The sequence below is a fragment of the Salvelinus sp. IW2-2015 genome, linkage group LG1 (genome assembly GCF_002910315.2).
Source record: "Salvelinus sp. IW2-2015 linkage group LG1, ASM291031v2, whole genome shotgun sequence".
Taxonomy (NCBI): Eukaryota; Metazoa; Chordata; class Actinopteri; order Salmoniformes; family Salmonidae; genus Salvelinus; species Salvelinus sp. IW2-2015.
This window is the reverse complement of record NC_036838.1, coordinates 3,517,561-3,535,087: the sequence shown is the minus strand read 5'-3', so window position 1 is coordinate 3,535,087 and position 17,527 is coordinate 3,517,561. Positions and strand designations below refer to the sequence as shown.

At 42.2% G+C, this 17,527-nt stretch overlaps 1 long non-coding RNA gene across 1 annotated transcript; it reads right to left on the bottom strand.

The window, feature by feature from the left end:
* Window positions 1-1,140: 1,140 nt before the first annotated feature.
* LOC139022745 (uncharacterized) lies at window positions 1,141-7,034 on the bottom strand. The gene is made up of 2 exons (XR_011473793.1): window positions 5,169-7,034; window positions 1,141-5,071 (listed from the first exon to the last, which is right to left on the bottom strand). It is a non-coding gene; the product is annotated as an uncharacterized lncRNA (long non-coding RNA).
* Window positions 7,035-17,527: the final 10,493 nt, after the last annotated feature.

The window sequence follows — 17,527 nt, the reverse complement described above, 5'->3', positions numbered from 1 at the left end:
TCTGGGTAAGTCTCTAAGAGTTTTACACACCTGGATTGTACAATATTTGCACATTATTATTTAAAAAATTATTCAAGCTTTGTCAAGTTGGTTGTTGATCATTGCTAGAGAGACATTTTCAAGTCTTCCTATAGATTCTCAAGCAGATTTAAGTTAAAAAAATTAACTAGGCCACTCAGGAACATTCAATGTCATCTTGGTAAGCAACTCCAGTGTATATTTGGCCTTGTTTTAAGTTATTGTCCTGCTGAAAGGTGAATTTGTCTCCAAGTGTCTTTTGGAAAGCAGACTGAACCAGGTTTTCTACTAGGATTGTGCCTGTGCTTATCTCTATTCTGTTTATTTTTTATCCGAAAGAAACTCCCTAGTCCTTGCCGATGACAATCATATTCATAACATGATGCAGACACCCACCATGCTTGAAAATATGAAGAGTGGTACTCCGTGATGTGTTGTGCTGGATTATCCCAAAATATAACGCTTTGTATTCTGGACAAAATGTTAACATTTTTGCCACGTTTTGAAGTTTTACTTTAGTGCATTATTGCAAACAGGATGCATGTTTTGGAGAAAAAAAAATTCTGTACAGGCTTCCTTTTCACTCTTTTCATTCAGGTTAGTATTGTGGAGTAACTACAATGTTGTTGATCCATCCTCAGTTCTCCTATCACAGCCAACTCTGTAACTGTTTTAAAGTCACCATTGGCCTCATGGTGAAATCCCTGAGCATTTTCCTTCCTCTCCAAAAACGGCATTATGAAGGACACCTGTGTCTTTGTAGTGACTGTGTGTATTGATACACCATCCAAAGTATAATTCATAATTTCACCACGCTCAAAGGGATATTCAATGTGCTTTTTTAATTTMATGTATCTACCAATAGGTGCCCTTCTTTGTGAGGCATTAGAAAACCTCCCTGGTCTCTGTGTTTGTAATTCACTGCTCGACTGAGGGACCTTACAGATAATTGTATGTGTGGGGTACAGAGATGAGGTAGTCATTCAAAAATTATGTTAAACACTTATTGCATACAGAGCGAGTCCATACAAATTATTATGTGACTTGTTAAGCACATTTTTACTCCTGAACTTATTTAAGCTTGCCTTAACAAAGAGGTTGAATACTTATTGACTCAAGACATTTCAGATTTTCATTTTTAATTCATTTGTAAAAATTCCACTTTGACATTACTTACTTACTGATTTTATTGTCRCCATGGGGAAATTTTGTTGCAGTGTCATGTACACGTTTAAAGTGGCGTTTAAATACAAAACAAAATTGACAATACAACTTTCATAACAGTTACATACCAATAAAACATAATAAAAAATAAAAAAGACTAGCCTGCTGGCCTTACTGAGTCGATAGGAACATTAGCCYGAGCTATTTAGGAGGGATATCACACCTGGCACAAATGATTGTCTAGTTGTGTTTTTCCTGCTGAGGGGTGCCCTATACCTGAGCCCGAGGGGAGTAGTTCAAAGTCCGGGTACAGGGGGTGGCTTGGGTCGAAAATGATTTTGTGAGCCTRGCGGAGGGCACTGACCTTAAAGATCTCATCCAGACCTGTTTGTTTGGGGTATTGTGTGCAAGCCAGTGACACAACATCTGAATTTAATCCATTTTAAATTCAGGCTGTAACACAACAAAATGTGGAATAAGTCAAGGTGCGTGAATACTTTCTGAAAGCACTGTATCAAAGTATTTAGAGAAAATACCTTTATATGGTTATGCCCGACACTTTTCAAGCGTTTCTCAGCCTTTGACAGAGGCTAACCTGGTTTAAATTGGTATCTCATAATTGAAAATCAATTCTCTTATGTTACTTTAAATGGCCTTTGTGTTAGCTTAGCTGGAAAGGGTTTCACTTGTTGGAACAGGTTATTTTTAGGGGAGTTCATGAACGAGGCAAAGTTGAGTTCAATTTACTGCACTACATAAATTTTCTTCTCTCTCGCTCTGGGAACGGAGACGAGTGTTTACTCCAATACAACTTCTTTATTAACTTTATATATCTAAAATGGCCGTGGCGGAGGCTGCTAAAGCTTCACAAGACTGCAGTTGTGTGGTGTGTTACATCATAAATATCACCCTACTTCAGAAGAAATCTACAGCCATGTTCTAGAAATGGTAGCGTGCATTGATGCAACAGTTGGCTACTGAATAAAACCTATTTATTGAGAAGAAGATGCAGACATTGAAGAGGATGAAGCGGAATAATAAAAGACGAAGAAGGCAGGGACCACCTGGAATGATCTAAAGCAGGTGGTCACATCCCTTTTCTGAGTCGGATCAATTTCTGAGTCAAAATGCAAGCCGAGATCTACCGTTCAACCGTTTTTTTGTACATGATTTAACAACGTAAGCCTAGGCAACATTAACCTATTCAAAACGGTGCTGTAGTAATGAGGTTTGTGCAGTAGGCTACAGGCCCAATACATTATCACTGCATATTGGCTTTGCTTCTCAGACCCTTTTTTACAATTATATTTCAACATTTATGGTAGGCTATATGATCACACCGGTAACAGAGCAGTTGTTGTATTATTGTGAGGCACAGGTGAATGAGCGTACACTTCAATCATTTTTATTTTACTAGGCTGATGGAGCCTGCATCTGATGGTCAGTCTCAGCGGAGGGAGAGAGCAGCAGACTTAGGGTCCTCCTCTGACACTGTCCAAAAAGGGACACAGTCTTCAAATCAAATGTTATTTGTCACATGCGCCAAATGCAACGGTGAAATGCTCACAGTGAAATGCTTACAAGCCCTTAACCAACAATGCAGTTCAAGAAATAGAGTTAAGAAAATATTTACTAAATAAACGAAAGTTTAAAAAAGTAATAAAATCAAAAAGTAACAAGAAACTTGCATAACAATGAGGCTATATACAGGGGACACCGGTACCGAGTCAATGTGCGTGGGTACAGGTTAGTCGAGGTAATTTGTAAAGTGACTATGCATAGATAATAAACAGCGAGTAGCAGCAGTGTAAAAACAAAGGGGAGGGGTGGTCAATGTATATAGTCCGGCTGGCCATATGATTAATTGTTCAGCAGTCTCATGGCTTGGGGGTAGAAGCTGTTAAGGAGCCTTTTMGTCCTAGACTTGGCGCTCCGGTACCGCTTGCCGTGAGGTAGCAGAGAGAACAGTCTATGACTTGGGTGACTAGAGTCTTTGACAATTTTTGGGGCCTTTTTCTGACACCTCCTTGGTATATAGGTCCTGGATGGCAGGAAGCTTGGCCCCAGTGATGTACTGGGSCGTATACACTACCCTCTGTACCGCCTTTGCTGTAGCTTTCTTTTATGCCTGCTATGTTACTGCAGACAGTCCTCCGATTGGTAGGCCTATAGTGTACTTGATTTGCTCCCCCCGGGACAGCAGCGTTTGTACCTTCAAACATATGAAATGGTTCAAAATGGGAACACATTGCATACCTGGCGCGCAGGGCAGCTGAATCGGGTGCACCTACCAACAACAGCGTGAGACAAAAAATAAAAAATAGGAACGCAAGGCTTATTATTGTTGGGTTTTTTACGGAAATATTTGGCGATCGACTAGGAATGCCTTGGAGATCGACCTGTTGATGACCACTGATCTAAAGAAAGTGTTCCAAAACAGGGTTTCAATGTAGAAGTGCTGTAAAGCCCCTTTACTCCCCTGCAAACTCAAAGGGAAGTCAAGGAAGTCAAAAGATCCTACTGGCAGTGTTGGAGTGTGAAACGGACAGACGGTCGGAGGATCGATGCCAGTGTCAACTCTAGACGTCACATGACCAAAAAAACATCGCCACAGTGTGTGACGCCTCAGATCCCGCAGAGCTATGTGCACAGGAACTGGCCAAGACAAAGACTTGTGGAATAACAAAAAGCAAAATGGGCAGRGAAAGATGCTGTCCACAAAAGAAAAAGACATTTAGGTGTCATGAAAAAAAACACTTGCCCTCTTTGCTTACACATGGGCAGCACTGTTGGTTTTGGAGTTCTATGGATGGCCAGGCCAAGGGTTTCCATGTCCTGGAATGAGAGAGTGGCTCCAAGAATAAGAAGGCACATCACTAGCTGAGGGGCAAGTGTCTTCTGAGGTCTGCCTTGTCACATTGTGATCCACAGACCTCAATCTATTGTCAACATAAAACAGCTCTTTGTTCGGCCCTGTAGAACAGTTGCGCTACACACACATTTTCCCCCTGAAACGGACTATAAATGGACTTTGCTTCCCCTTCAAGACGAAAGGGGGTTTGCCAACATAAAGACCGAAGAGGAACAATCATGTTTTCTCTGTGATTTCAAAGGAGCTCCATTGACAGTTTTGAGAGGGGCGGAAGACCTTTCTAATGTAATGTAAGAGGGGTTTTGAGGAAGATGGATTTCCGGTCATGTCGTCCTATCAACTGAGCCAGGATGGACAAGGAGGACTAGACCGTGGGTCTTCAAACTGTAGCTTCATGCTGTGCTGTTGAGGCCGACTGAGAAATCCCAAAGATACTTCAGAAACCATGAAAATCTCATTAAGTTCACCAGCCCCACTCACCAGTCCTTGAAGACTGCAGGAGGCCATTGAGGTAGCAAGGTTGTCTCCCCTTAGTCTTTTCCAACTTGCTGTGCAGAGATTTGAACGGTTGAGCATCTGTGCCTTATTCTGCGAAGTCCGTTTTAGCGTAAAAGCTATTAGTTACTGAATGACAGGGATTTTGTGCATTCTTGCCAATACAGACCCCTGACAACATTTAATTTACTGTGAACGCCTCATTCAACGGCCACAACCATATCTAAAGCATCAAGCATCATCAGACGCATGCCAGTCACCCAACAGAGTGCTGTGTACATTGCACAATGCACGTCGGGGGCCTCCTGGTTTTGCAATGCAAACTAAGAGAGCCGGCGAGGTTTGCTAACATGCATCGTTGACCCCAAATTGCCYGATAATAACTACAAATCTGRCAGCACCTCCCCCATGGCTGGTTGGCGAGGACACAGAGGGTGGAGAAGTATCTAAACGGTCTTCCATAATATTAGTGCTGAATGAGGCAGTTTTCTCTGAAACTTGACCACGTTGGGCTTTGAGGACCTATATTCACAGAATGGAAACACACAAGCACTAAAGTTAGCACTGAAGTTAGCACTGAATATGAATATGAGGTATGCATATATGCAATCAAACTCACCATGACAAACACTGGAAACGGTTGGCCCGCCCATTAGCCTGCAAAGGATTCATTCCATGCTTTGTCGGCAACTCAGCGCACAAGCCTCCAGGCCAACAAGCAACTTGACATTCCCGTCCATATGAAAGAAACCAAACAGTGAGTTAAGGAGCCGCCAGAAGTGCAGCATTAGTGTACACAGCCATAAGTCAAGAGATCTAACCAAGATAAAAATGGACAGGAGTCCTGATTAAAAAAGCAGGGAAAGCCTGGGACAAGTGTTTACCTGACCTTTCAACTCCTCCTCCTCCTCAACTCAGGCTCATTGTGCAACATTGGGCTCTGCGTCTTGGATGTTTACAATGGTGATATATAGAGGCGGATTAAATTGTTCCCTGCTGTTAAAATACATTGGATTTGTTGATGCTGGTGGGTGGACTCTGTTTAGTGAATGCTCCAATTAAACACAATCAGGCTATTTCAGAATGATGGGAATTTACCAAGGCAGACCATATTATAAACACTAACCAGGTGATTTGTTAGTGAGACCTTTAATGATTAGTAATTACTGGAGGAAATTACCATTATGGAGATGCAACACATGGTTAAGCCATGGCTAAGTCGTTCTGTTTACTCTGGGTTGTCCCTATCATAAAGTGTCTCAGAGTAGGAGTGCAGATCTAGGTTCAGTTTTTTGCCTTTTAGATCATAATGAATATGATTGTATGGACGGGGGGACCTGATCCTAGATCAGCACTGCTACTCTGAGGCGCTTTGTGAATACGGGCCCAGACTCTCAGTAGCTGGTTGGCTGAAATCAGGTTGGAAGAGTTTATTTATAAAGGGGGATACYGCGGAGGGTGAAGGTGTGCTCCACTTTCTCGCCCGGCCTCTCTGCCTTTGTGTCGGAGTGTTTTGCAGGATTTGAGTGGCTCTTCAAGTGTTTGAGCTTCATCCGTTAGGCCAATACACTTTAATCGTGGCACCCATAGTCAGTGAGATCTAGGCCCATGCCGCCGCTGAAGGGAGCCTGGGCTCGTCCCATGGGTGTGGCCTTCTCTCCTGTTGAGTCATGCATCACACAACATCAACCCCCCTTCATGAAGACACACACACACACACACCATAATCTCCCTCCACACTCACATCACACAATACATGCACACAACAATACATGCACACACTGCACACAATACACACACCCAACACACACCAGCCCCCACCTGTGTGGGGCCGGCCACTGTTGGCCATTATCAACACCTGATTCACCACTCACAGCTCGGCGTCTTTAGGCCTGATGACTCACGCTAGAGGGGGCGCATAGAGAGTACGTATCGCATGTCATACAGGTAGTTCTCTCACCACTTACATTCTCTTTCTGGAAATGTTTGTCATCATCACTCAATGAAGCTTGGTTATTCGAAAGGATTTCTCCAATGACAGAGCTGGAGGAGGAGCATCATCACTCAAGAAAGAAACAGGAAGAACTGGACAATAAACGGCCCAACTCACCTCCCCCTCCCATCTAGATAGTCATCGGAGACACTTCCCAAATCTTCAAGACTTTTGTAATGGAATATTTTGACAGCATGCAATGCTTAATTACTTTGCTGGAGTTGCAGAGCTTCAAACCTGCACCGACTTGCTGTAATAGAAAGACGTAATTCATTCAATAAGAAGGGGGGCATGACTTTGTTTCAAAGTGCGAGTACAAGAGTATACTGCTCTGTTCTGTTCCTCTTCAATGGAAACCAATGGCCCTTAGCCGTCTTACCACTGCCATTACCACTGTGTCTAAGGACAGACTTCTACAGAGCCTCGGAGCCTAGTAGAAGCACCGTGTCTGTCCTGTGATAGCTGTATGAGATTCCACATGCTCTGAGTAATTCCTCCCTCCCTCCCCCTCCTCCCTCCTCCCTCACTCCTTGTGCGGTGCGTGGCCCTGAGCTCATCACCCAGCCCAGCCCCACACTTTCCTCCCAGCCCCTCTCTGGCTATGGCGAGAGGATGGCGGATTCACCGAACCAACCGAAGGATCACGATCCTCCCAGAGTGAACTCACTGAATACATGCCGAAGCGCAGTGACTCACCACCACTAAGGAGCACTCCTCTCCGTCTCCTCAGCCAGCCCTCCAACCTCTCAGACAGTTCTCCAACCCACCACACCAACCACCCCAACCCGGATCAATCAGAACTCACTTCGCCCGTCTCTGTCTGGCCTTTGGCGCCCAAATCAAGAAACTGAAGGACATATAGCTCAACTTGTCTGCATGTTAAACAATGGAGACTGGGGAGATAATGACATCCTAAGGCCAACCGTGCAGGTTACATAGCTATCATTATCAATCAAATTCAATCACATTTATTAATAAAGCTCTTCTTACATCAGCTGGTGTAACAAAGTGCTGTACAGAAACCCAGCCTAAAACCCCAAACAGCAAGCAATGCAGGTGTAGAAGCACGGTGGCTAGGAAAAACTCCCTAGAAAGGCCAAAACCTAGGAAGAAACCTAGAGAGTAACCAGGCTATGAGGGGTGGCCAGTCCTCTTCTGGCTGTGCGGGATTATAACAGAACATGGCCAAGATGTTACAATGTTCATAGATGAACAGCAGGGTCAGATAATAATAATCACAGTGGTTGTAGAGGTGCAACAGGTCAGCACCTAGGAGTAAATGTCAGTTGGCTTTTCATAGCCGATCATTCAGAGTATCTCTACTGCACCTGCTGTCTCTAGAGAGTTGAAAACAGCAGGTCTGGGTCAAGGTAGCAGGTCAGGGTTCCATAGGCGCATAGCTATCATTAGTGAGGATGAAGATGTCTATAGTTCTGTCTGGGCAAAGTGTGCTCTCTGATCTTTAATCATCCCACTCATCTAAAGAAGGGGTTCTTAAACCTTTCAGCCTGGGACCCAAATGAGAAATTCTATGTTTTCCTGCGACCCAAGTTTTGGAAAATATGCAACTCTACGTACATTTTGGTAACATTTCATTGCCCTTATGCCTAAAAACAAATGCAATATAAACAAAAACAAAAAATAACAATGAAATTAAATATCTATTTATGTTTATTTTTTCCCATTAAAAACACTCTTACAGCAACAGTTCCAACCTAGACAGATATGTATCGTGATGAGCGCCTTGAACGAGCCGTGCACTTCGGATAAGAACGTCTGAGGCCAGAGTTGCATCTAACTAGATTTGTTTGACTAATTCATTGACAAGTTAGGAAAGCACCCTGACGACGGCCGTAATGTCGAAATACGTCAGTTGGGAATAACAAATAAGCATTTTCTATTCAATTTTCAATGCCCTCCAACTTGCTTCAAGACTGTCTGAACATCTTTCAGGGACTTGACAATGTGACCAATGGATTTCATAGAGCTTGTAATATGTCCGTAAGTGTGCGTCGCCCATAACATAGAGACTTGCTCTTATAGAAGATTCTGTTGACCATTGCAAAAGCAATAAGGATTTTTAGGGGCATTATGACTGGGTTAATAAAACACAGCTGCCCCTAAAAGTCCCTCACTTTTCTTGCTGCCTTTTTCTCATTCTCCCTCCCTCTCTCTCTCTCTCTCTCTCTCTCTCTCTCTTTCTCCCTATCTCTTATGTCTGTTTATGTCTTTTTTGAGATTGAACCGTAGTGTTTACTGGCTGAGGAGTGGGTTCACAGCTTGGATTAGTTGGGTACCATCAGAAGCGTGGCTGGATCATTCGGAACAACAGACAGAGGCGAAAGAAGAACCAACCAGCCTGTCGATAGGCCAACACATTAGACTTTGAGTTTAAATGGATGGGGCTAGAGGGTTGCATATTTCACAGAAAGCAATTTATGAATTGTATATTTATAATGGCTGACCTTTATTGGGATTAGCGCGGGCATTTTAAAGGGGGTTGAATGAGTTCAGAGCTTCAGTCTTTCTCAGAAGGGTCCCTAGTCTAGTTCATTAGCTCTTCAGCTTTACTGTAGCAGACAAGGTAAACACAACCTAGGCCAGTTGAATTAGAGGAGTTTGCCGTATTCACAATTACTACGTAATGACAATATATTACATATGTTATGGCTTTCGAATTGCTGTGTTTCAGTTGGAAACTCGACGAACGAATCCAATGACCTGACATACCTTGAACAAGCATTCCCTGGCATATGCTCGCACATGTAGTGTAGGCCCAGGCCTAGTTACAGCTGCAGCCTGTGTTAGAGACTGATATGGTCTAGTTAAAGTGATTACAAAGACTATTGCAAGTTGCGAGATGAGTCTGACTGGACCTGGAACAATGTAAAATGCCATTGAGAAAGGCTTGGCAGGCAGCGAGCACTGTTTATATCCCAACTTAAATCAGCACTCTTGGTGGATATCCCAGATGTCTAGCATAGCCATGGTGCTTATTCAATCCAGGCCCGTGTTACCAGCCTCCCAAGCCTTCCTACTTAGGCACTCTACACTCTCACTGGCTGTTTTCCTGGTTGGTATTGAGGAGGAGTTGTGTCATGCAATGTTTTTGGTTTAGTTTTTGTAGTGAGTCATTTCATCTTTATGGTGGTAGGATGTAAATCAGCATAGGCCTACATATATCTTAAAATGACCTGAAACAGAGCAATAGGAAAGTTAATGATAACGTCTCACTTAGTTTGAGGGTGTCATCTATTTGATTCCGTTTTTAAACTTGAAACTCAGTTCACCCGTGAGGTGAATTTTCATGATGATTTATCATTTCTCCAGTTAGAAGATAATGTTTCACAAATGCTAATCTTCAAGGTTTATTGTCTTTTGTCCTCATACTGATGATAACAAACGAATTAAGTGTTAAAAATAAGTACACTGATGTGTAAAATAGTTCAACAGAGCTGACAACTGACAGCCGCAGCTTTGTCACAACTGTGGCTTAAAATGGCAGGCTTCTATAAACAAAGTCTGTTTTAAAGGAGAGAGAAGAACGCCGCCTACTTAAACTGTAAAAAACAGCACTGTCAAGAAATGTATTGATGTTAGTCAGATGGTGAGATAGTAGGCCTAAATAGTAGAGAGTACTATGGCAATGATCATTCTACTTAGATATATAATAATTAGATAGTATTGGATCCATCTTTAAATAAAACACATGCTTCAGCATATGTCTTACCTAGGTGTCATTTGAGCATGTAGATGTCACCATCAGCATTGCTAATATTAATTACGTAAAGCATTTAGGGAATAGATGCTAAATTCACTAGTGGGGTATGTAGACTATGGCATTTGGCTGGTGAAAATATGTCTGAGACTAATTTGGTAACTGACTTCACTGCTACTTTTATGACTAACACACTTTTAAGCGTATTAGAAGATGGACTTTTCTCCCCCTCAGTTGAATTCAACTTTTGTCTTAGACATACAAAGTATTCTCAAGTAGACTGTTTAGAGATGTCCTAAAAGTTATTGCATCTTTGCATGAAGACGTTTTTTTCTATGGGCCATTTTAAGACTATTTCCAAGATGTAGGTCTGATAAATGTTGAGAAGAACACATGTAGGCCTGTCATAGAGATTTAAGCCCACATGTCACATGTAGAAAACATATGGAGTTGATATGAATTGATGTAAAAGCAGTAGATCAGTGTTGTAAAAGTTGTTTTGTTGACTTGTCATCATTTCTAGGCGAATCTTATTACAACAATGAATAAAAAAAACTACATTTGACCCTCTCACTTCTAGAATAAGGAACAATATAGGCTATATATGAATTATGTGTTATAATTGATCTTTTGATATCAATCCCTGTGAGGCCCTTAAACTAGGCTTGTGCGTTTTGCGAAAAAGTTATATGCTTGGTTAGGTAGTCCATATTCAGGGCAGTGTGCGGTGCATGTCGTCTCCCCAAATTGCATTAGTGCGAAATAGTTCACAAGTACAGAATCTATATTTTGTCAGTTCACTTGCAATATATTCTGAACGTGTTGGTCACATGAGTCAGAAACTGGGACTTTGTAGGCCAGTTGAATGAATGAGGACTCACCTTGCCCGCAAAGACCCAGCCTCTGGCACACACTGATTTCAGAGCACTCTATAATTGTGTGAGGAATTGTGTCTTGTCCATGATTTATAAGTGTATTATGATGAATAATGATGAACAAAATAGACTAAATCCTTTGTAGTTTAGCATTCATTCAGTATATCCTATTCAAAAACGCAGTTGGCACAAATTAATTGTCCCAATATTGTCGACTACTTCCTATCCAGACAAGGTGCAACAATCAATTCAAGGAAATCTACAGAACCACAATAGGCTATTCATATTCACTGTTTGACTGAGCTAACGTTGTCTTTACCTGATATTCTCCAATGTCACAAACATGTTCAGCATAAACGCGCAAAGCGGTAGGATCCGTGATGTCTCGTCCGCATCCCTTGGACAGCAAGATGACTTCGCGCAAAACCCTCGCTTGATGAGTGTATGGGAGAGATTGGAGATGCGTGCGAAGTTGAAGTTCGCTGCTGCTCATCACACCACCACCGCCCCTCTTTTTGATCAGTGGCGCTGGTATTGCACAATCCCCAAATTTAGAACGAATATCCTTGGGGACGAATTGCACCATTTTCTTTCAAAATAACTTGAAATGTTGTTTTCTCCTAAATAAGAAAAACGCACTCGTGCCACGGTGCCACTGATTCGCCTAAGCTTTTTTTCATGGATAAATGCGATGTTTTCCAGTCTGAGCGACCCCGGTGCGCTACGCACCGCCGACGGTCCTCAAAATATCCATTCTCTAAACGGACTTGCAGATGTTATTGCCCAGTTGTAGGCTATATGACCACGACAACACCAAGAGCTGAAAGAATTAGATATATGGTGTTGCGCCCTCGTGCTGGGACCTCCCCAAAATGGGCTTCTGCTAAGTGGTAACCTGGTTATTTTGAGCGCGTCACTTCGACTTGTCTCCAAGTTATAGGTTCCCATTGCAAAGGTTGGGCGCAGCACTTAACTGATATTGTTATAGGCTACTTATTGATGGAGTAGACATTCATAGAAATCGGAACACTATTGACAACACAARGAAAGAAAGTTGGACACATTCCTGTGGTTTCTTTCTTATACGAATTATACATTTATTTGGCCTACATAATAATGTCATAAATTTCGCATAGTATAGCCTAATAGGCATAGTGGCCGTTATTAAGAAACTACTTAGAATTTATGTAAGCTTGGCACTAGGCAATATTACGATTTTATATGATTATTATATTGGCCCGTAATTTCTCTTGCGCTCCTACTTCTTTTGGTGGTGTAGTGCGACTCCACGTGGCAACAAATTGAGGATTATTTGTAGTAACAAGAACGAATAAGCCTAAAGAGCACGCCCTACTCTCTGTGCGTAATGACGCACTTGCGCAGGAGCAATGTCACAGTCGCAACACGGAGACAGCGCCACCGATTTATTCTAAACTGAATAATAATTGTTATAAACCACAGATACGGATGTTCATCCTTATTCCAACAACGATTTGCATAACATTTCCAATCCCTTGGTGAGTATTATTCGTGTGTGTGTAATAATCGCATGATGTTGCGCTGGCGAACTTTGACTCGAGTTTCGACCAAAGGATGATGTTGATGATGTGGTTTTTTAAAAAGCTCTTGTTTTGGCCAAGTAAATTATCGCAATCAATATTATTTTATCTCCTTCCTGTGTCATGTCCTGTTAAATATTTGCTAAATGCCATTGGCTACAAGGCCATAGAAGTTTAGGAATATGGCGCATCGATATTTGCGCACATAGACTATTCAAATTGGTCCCAGTTTCGAGTTGTTTTCTCGTGGGGAACTCATCACTAATTGAATTAGATTTTTACATGCATCGTTTTATTCCATCGCAAAGTTCCTTATTTACTAAGATGAAGATTGTCAGGAGGGACCAACAGGCTATCTCTGTGCGCTGATGTCAGACAGTCAGCTGGTGTTAGTCTCGAAGGCTACGTAACAGCTGGTCAAAGATGAGAATGATACATATTCCAGAAAAACAGCAATCATAACATGTTGTGGATGATGAATGAATATCATATTGATAAATTGCCTGAACAATCACAGATATATCACCTGTCAGGAAAACTGTCTCAAAGAGCCTGTATGTAGAGCTACTTCAGGTTCCCCTTTCCAACTAGCCATATGACCTCCATGTAAGGTGTCAGAGGTCACCATAGTGTGCCCTGTGTGTACCTATCTCTCATTCCCCCCCCAGTGAGGGTTGTGTAGAGGGGCCGTGAGCGGCGGATGAGGCTGGGATCCAGGAGCGCCCTGCAGCCTCCCAATGGTCTCCCCCACTATGAAGGCACTGGTGGACGCTGTGTGGGCGGTGTGGAGCATCAGTGCCTCCGTCTATGACTACATCCACACCAGCGCCATGGAGGAGCGCATCCACACGCTGGAGACCGTCATCACCATTCACCAGTGTGTCATCGCAGCGCTGACCGCTGGAGTGGTGGTGCTCTTCACCTACATACTGTTGAGGAAGCACTGAGGGGGAGTGAGGAAGGAGAAGCCATGCAGGGCCCAGGAGGCAAGTTGTGAGGACAACACTGGATTACCATAGTGATCAGAAGCATTGAGACTGTGGGTCTGGACAGTCATCCAGAGCCCTGGAGAGGTCTACCGGCCTACATGGATTAGATGGAGCAGGACTTGATTAATAAGGGATTTTGGCTACTAGCAAAGTTTTTGGTTATTTGGCTTTTATCTCGGCTGCCAATTGTACTATTCTACTGCGGAGGTGTTGCTGGACACTGTGTCTCATGGAGTCAATGGTTTCACTCACTTTGCACCCATGGAAGATGAAGACATGGGCAGAGATGGGCAAAAGATGCATGAAAATGTATCTTTTTACAAATACAAGTTACTCTAAAGACCAATGTATCAAACTAAAATACTTTTGCGAAGTATTGTATTTAGAATGATTTATTTTTTAATACAAAATACATTTACAAGTACACGCCTTCACTACAACAGTATTCTTAGTAACAGAAACAAAAAAACATTTAACTTGCTATGACTGTAAAATGTGGTTGTTTATCTACCTTATTTGAATGCACTGACTAAGTCGCTGTGGATAAATGTCTGCTAAATGACCTAAATGTAAAAATGAACAATTGCAAAGCACACTGGGTATTATTATTGGCCTTATTTTGTGGGCGGAGCTCATCAACAATACCCAGCATGCTTTGCAGATGTACATTTTTACATTTAGATGTTGTTCATTCAGCAGACACTCATATCACACCATAGTGCCGTGACTTCTGATACCAATGATACCAATGCAGGGTGAAAGGGGGCCACCAAATGTTGAACCGCTATAAAATAAAAAAGGATATAGAAAATTATTTTGTATTTTGAAAATATAAATTACAGGTCTCAAGTATGTTACAAACTACATTGGATTGTAGTTCAGGCCGGTGAATTACAAATGACAAAATACTCAAAAGCAAATGAAATATGAATTTCAATTACATGTAACAGGAATACTGCCCATCTCTGGATGTGGGGATGCTAAAACCACAGCGACGACTCAACCTGCAGACTGTAATCTAATAACGCACTAAAGGGATGCTAACTATCATTAGGTTTGCCTGCCTTAATATGCCTCAAGTGGTTTCACTCCCCAGATGGAATAGCATTATTAGTTAGTTAGGTTTTCATGTTGGCTCTAATTGCTTATCCCGCCTGTATGATGCATGGGAAAACTGTAAACTGGGGATTCCCTCTTCAAAACCATGATTGTACTAGGTGCCAGCCCAACAGTCTATACAGGTCTATAATTGGAAGTCTTGGTCATGAAGATGAAAGCGTTCACTTAGAGGTTAACTATTATATCACCCAGTGAGGGAGAGTGGAATATCATGGGACAGACTGAATGTATTCTGAAGAGGCCTTATTTGTTGTAGAAAACTGGCCTCGAGGTTCTCCTATGAATTCCTCTGTAGGAGGAGTTTCTGTGAAGCATTCAAAAGGTCAATACACTGGTCGCCATGAATGCCATTTAGTACAGTACATGTTCTTTGATAAAACTTCTTTAAAGCATGTTTATTTGATTACTAAAATAAATAATTGTAGATAGTCTTGTAATGCAAGACTTTGTAGTGGCATTTCGTGGCGTTAGTTGAACATGGCTACAGCTGTGAAGGTTACGTCACTGGAAAGAGTATTTAGAAGCATCCTTACCTGTAAKATATGAATCAACCGGAATGTTTTGGTACATTGTTTATACATGTTTCAGTAATGATCACTCTTAACATTAAAAGGGTATAAAACACATTGTAGGACTTAATATATTTATGGCAGTTTTTTTTTAAGTTCAATGTTATGTTGTATAATTAATTTAAATTGTTCACTTGCTACAATATGACGAATACACAATGTTTGCCCTATCATCTTGTTCAGATTGCCAAAATGGGCCTCAATGGAATGTTTCAGGTAAATCAAATGTGACTTACAGGTGACAAACGGCCTCCATGGCAACAAAACATTTAATCACCTCCTGGATCTTTGTGTGAATGTACAGTGCCTTCAGAAAGTATTCAGACCCCTTGACTTTATCCACATTTTGTTAAGTTACAGCCTTATTCTAAAATGGATTAAATAAAAACATTTCCTCAGCAATCTACTCACAATACCCCATAATGACAAAGCAAAAACAAGTTCATATAATTTTTTGCTAATAAAAAAGATGTTTACATGGTTTCTGTTTTTCATGATTATTCAGACCATTTGCTATGAGACTCGAAATTGAGCTCAGGTGCATCTTGTTTCCATTGATAATCCTTGATGTTTCTACAACTTGATTGGAGTCCACCTGTGGTAAATTCAATTGATTGGACATGATTTGAAAAGGCACACACCTGTCTATATAACATCCCATAGTTGACCGTGCATGTCAGAGCAAAAACCAAGCCATGAGCTCAAAGGAATTTTCCGTAGAGCCCCCGAGACTGGATTGTATCGAGGCACAGATCTGGGGAAGGCTACCAAAACATTTCTGCAGCATAGAAGTTCTCGGTAACACAGTCACCTCCATCATTCTTAAATGGAAGAAGTTTGGAACCACCATGACTCTTCCTAGAGCTGACCGTCCGGCAAAACTGAGCAATTGGGGGAGAAGGGTCTTGGTCAGGGAGGTGACCAAGAACCCAATGGTCACTCTGACAGTGCTTCAGAGTTCCTCTGTGGAGGAACAGCACCACTAATCAGGCCTTTATGGTAGAGTGGCCAGACGGAAGCCACTCCTCAGTAAAAAAAAAGAAAAGAGGCACAGGACAGCCCGCTTGGAGTTTGCCAAATGGCACCCAAAAACTCAGACCATGAGAAACAAAATTCTCCGGTCTGAATGCCAAGCGTCATGTCTGGAGGAAACCTGGCACCATCCCTACGGTGAAGCATGTTGGTGGCAGCATCATGCTGTGGGGATGTTTTTCAGTGGCAGGAACTGGGAGACTAGTCAGGATCAAGGCAAAGATGAACAGAGKAAAGTACAGAGAGATACTTGATGAAAACCTGCTCCAGAGTGCTAAGGACCTCAGACTGGGGTGATGGTTCACCTTCCAACAGGACGAAGACCCTAAGCACACAGCCAAGACAATGCAGGAATGGCTTTGGGACAAGTCTCTGAATGTCCTTGAGTGGCCCAGCCAGAACCCGGACTTGAACCCGATCTAACATCTCTGGAGAGACCTGAAAATGGCTGTGCAGCAACGCTCCCCATCCAACCTGACAGAGCTTGAGAGGATCTGCAGAGAATAATGGGAGAAACTCCCCAAATACAGGTGTGCCAAGCTTGTAGCGTCATACCCAAGAAGACTCGAGGCGGTAATCGCTGCCAATCGTTCAACAAAGTACTGCGTAAAGGGTCTGAATACTTATGTAAATGTGATATTTCACTTTTATTTTGTATAAAATAGCAACAATTTCAGAAAACCTGTTTTGATTTGTCATTATGGGGTAGTGTGTAGATTGAGGGGGTAAAACTATTTACATTTCAGAATAAGGCTGTAACCAAACAAAATGTGGAAAAAGTCAAGGGGTCTGAATACTTTCCAATGGCACTAATGGTACTAAGGATCAGGAGAGTGCAATGTTCTGACTGCAGATAAATGTCTTGTGTCGAGCTAAATCTGTTTACTCTGTAATCAAGAAAAGGTTTCACAAAGCACTGGTTGGTCAGTGGACATACTGCCATCCCTAGGCTCCAATCTGAGTAAGCAAGTCAGGGGTCGTTCAGGGACAGGGTCATAATACTCACATGCATGTAAGTAGTCATGTGACGCACTGGTTATTAAAACAGAATAACGACAATCCCATGTGCTACAATGTGATATTGACCTACAGACGGAACACTGTAGAAACACCCTGACCAAGGA